Below are 4126 nucleotides of genomic sequence, written 5' to 3'. Positions count from 1 at the left end.
ATGTCATGGGGATTTTGATTGACATTGCATTGAATCTATATATGGCTTTTGGTAGGATGGTCATTTTCACAATAATAATTCTTCCAATCCATGAGCATGGGAGTTTCTTCCATCTTCTGATGTCTTCCTCGATCTCTTTCTTTAAAGATTTAAAATTTTCCTTGTAGAGCTCTTTAATGTCTTTGGTCAGGTTTATTCCAAGATATATATATATATATTTGTGGCTATTGTGAATCAGAGGATTTCCCTGTGCTCTTTCTCTAACTGCTTGTCATTGGTATATAGAGAAAGGCTATAGACTTTTGTAGGTTAATTTTGTAACCCGCCACTTTACTGAATGTGTTAATAATTTCTAGGAGTTTGCATGTGGAATTTTTGGCGTCCCTTAGATATAATATCATATCATCTGCAAAAAGGGATAATTTGAGCTCTTCTTTTCCAATTATTACTCCTTTATTTTCCTGCTCTTGTCTTATTGCTCTTGCAAGAGTTTCAAGTACTATGTTAAAGAGAAGTGGGGATACTGGGCAGCCTTGTCTGGTTCCTGATTTTATTCACCCTTCCATCTCCCCTGCTGTTCTCTATTTATCTTTATTCTTACAGAAATGTTAAATATTTGAAAATGCCTTATGTATTCTAGGCTGAATTACACTATGTGATCAATGATGATGTTGAACTTCTGATCCTCCTGCTCCCACCTCCTTGGGATTATAGGAATGACCCATCATGCATTAAGCAGCTCTGTGACTCAAACTCAGGGCATCATACTTGCTACATAAACACTGCACAAACTGAGTTACATTCTGAACCTCAAACATCACACATTTTTAATTTTGTGATTCACACATATAATATGTGATCATGCTGTAGCGAGTCACACAAATCCACAGGTGATCATTACTTGCTTCATAGACTAGCTTCCTTGGATGCATGCATTCTTATTTCTCACTAGATAATGCCTCGTCTATAATGTGTATACCCATGTGGAAAGGTGAATAAAAGGTCTCCAGTCAATTACAGCCCAAAGTGCTGCAATAAATATTATTTTCCATGTTTCTTGATGGACTTGAGAGAATCTTCTTTGGGATCTATGCATGCTGAAGGGTAATTACTCCGTCATGATTATGTGCATTCTCATGTTAAGTTAGTCATATCAAAAGGTGAATTCCTGCTACCAGTTTTTCCTTCTGGAAGTTGATTCTGTAAACTCACGACCACTCAATTTCTAAGTCTCTTTTGAGTGATAATGTTATAATATGTCTCATTCAAAGAAAAAGATTTTTAGCATGATTGCAGTTCACCCTTAACTACTTTTGTCTTTTTCAACTATTTCACTATATGTAGAGCACATTGTGACATCTCAGAAATGGGAGAGGGAAAAAGTTTTAAATAAGTTTTCTGAGTAGTCTGATAACTTTCATTAATTTAAAATGACAACATAAAAGTATATGTAATTGTTTATTATTCTAAAGGCAATATAAATTTCTGAGAGGCAAACTTTACACATAATTTCTAAATGCTTATGTTTTTGTTTTCTTTAGTTAAAATCTCCTTTATTTAAATGGCTGTGATTAAAATAAATTAAGTACTATTATAGCCTATCTAAAAATCTCCTACTGCCCCCATCCAATGGCTTTTAATAAGCAAAAAAAGAAAATATTTAAATATTATGATATCATATTATCTTCAGTTAGTCAAATGTTTTAAGTTCCTGGATAACATAGAGCTAGTTCTTCATTACTAAAGTATTCATACTTTTCTACTTAATTTACCTTTTTGAAAACTAAATGACTGTTTTGCAGCTTAAACAATAGCATTACTCACCTATCATTCAATGTGTGTTATACAGTCTCCAGTGAGTTTGTGCATGTTGTACAGATTCTCTTGCTCTTGATCTAGTGCTTTTCCATTTTATTCTGACAAAGTACATAGCATTATTTAAAATTTTTTCTATGTATTGATGCTTGCTTTGTATCCTATTATGTGATCATGTTAAGGGAAATTACCCAACTGTAAACTTTGCAAATTATGGTAGCAACTCCTCCAGCATGATGTGCCTATTGGTGCAATAATGGTATGAATGTATGTATGTGGGAGGCGGGGGTGGGGCAACAAACAGCAGTCTGATTAGACTTACAGTCTGCTCACAGGAGGGAGCTCATGTCTGGTACTTTAAACCCAGTCAAGAACTGATGGCTGTAGAGAGCATAGATCCTGGAGGAGAACATCCTACTGCCATTTCGGTAAATTGATACAGTATCTCACAGTCTTCTATGTGCTTATCTTTCTCCCATAGATTAGTACAGTAATAGATCATCTGAGGTTCATGAAGGAAGCTTTTTTTTTTTTCAGTAGATGGATATTAACACAGAGAACTACATACAAATTACTAAAGTGCAGAGAATAAATGACTTATACCTGTCTATTTCACTTCCATTGGAATTCATTACTGTGGGATTAGAATTTTTGGCAGTATAGTACTGACTGATTTCTCATGCTTATATTTATGCATCGATAACTTGCAAAACTGAGACTGATGTATTGGTTTGACTGTTTTTCAGGTGTATTCTTTCAATTGAAATATTTGCAATTTTGAAATCGGACCTGGTGACAATAGGGGTGCTTATTTCAGTAGGCAAAGCTTCACTCCATTCGCTCATGGTGCAATATACATTTCCTTATTTTTCTCCAAGAATATAGAATATTTAGTAATAGCAATGACAAATCAGAATAGACCCCATTATGCAAATGTCATATTATCTGATTAAAAATAGATATGTCGTCAAATGAAAAAAATGCTGGAAGATAGACAAACAAGATGATAGGGTATTCTCTTAAGAGGGTAAGGCTCAGACCTTAGCCAATAGCCTGAGTGGATATTCTGGACTCCGTCTGGCTTTGATGCTGAGAACTCAGCAGACTGCTTGTGAGCACCTGGATCTGGCTTCCATGTGTTGGTGGAATCCCACTGAAACTGGCCAAAGCTCATGGAAAACAAATGATGCAAAGACCCAAAAGTTCAGTACCAGTGCCTTGCTACAATGGGAGGAAGGTCATCCCACACCTACCACCCCTCCAAGGCTCAGGGACTTTTGCAGAAGAGATTGGTGGAAATAATGTAAGAGTTGGAGGAAGAAAGGGATAGAGTATTAACTGGAAATGTCCTCTGACCACTAAGCCAGTAAGCTGTATAGTCACACCTCCTTCCTTCCCAGGCTCATCAAGGAGTCGAGGGGGGGTGTCAGGGACCTGTCCAACCCAATCAGTCGACCTTAACTGCACACATCCATGACTATACCTGGATCATGTCAGGTTGGCTTCTGTCTGCTTGGCAACATCTACTTAAGATGGACTTTGGTTCTGTGGGAAAATACAGTTACTTTCTTTAAACATTTGTACAATTTTCGACATAGCTGAATGTTTTCCTTCTTTTATAGTATTCTCTAAGGAAAATATTTCTCATTTCTTTACACATACATGAATGTATACTCAGATTGGCTTTAAAGTTTTCTTATATATAAGTATTTTAAGGTATGATATATCAGTACATATTGCACAGATTTTGAGACTAATATATTATTAAATGCAACATGGTTCAAAATGTTAACATATTTCTATTCACAACAAATAAAAAACATGTTTACTTCATGTCTCCTTAGGTATAATGTAAGTTCAGCTTAAAAATTTTCCAACATTCTCTATAAATCCTGCTGAAATACAGGAAAATAATGTACAATGAATATTATAATTATCAAATTTTTTTCATCTTCTTTTTGCAAAATAGTGTCTCAGCTCTCTTCCAAATGAAGTTTTATTTCACATTTGATCTATTTTCACAATTTTATTTACAGCTGGTTTTAAAGTGAAGATATATCTTAATTCTAATTAAATGTAGCCTGTATCAATCCTGCTGAAATACAGGAAAATAATGTACAATGAATATTATAATTATCAAATTTTTTTCATCTTCTTTTTGCAAAATAGTGTCTCAGCTCTCTTCCAAATGAAGTTTTATTTCACATTTGATCTATTTTCACAATTTTATTTACAGCTGGTTTTAAAGTGAAGATATATCTTAATTCTAATTAAATGTAGCCTGTATCATTTTGATTGAAAAAATAATTTA

Source organism: Nannospalax galili, unplaced genomic scaffold, assembly GCF_000622305.1.
Source record: "Nannospalax galili isolate Female #2095 unplaced genomic scaffold, S.galili_v1.0 scaffold709, whole genome shotgun sequence".
Lineage (NCBI taxonomy): Eukaryota > Metazoa > Chordata > Mammalia > Rodentia > Spalacidae > Nannospalax > Nannospalax galili.
The sequence above is the reverse complement of the archived record's forward strand: the minus strand, read 5'-3'. Positions refer to the sequence as shown.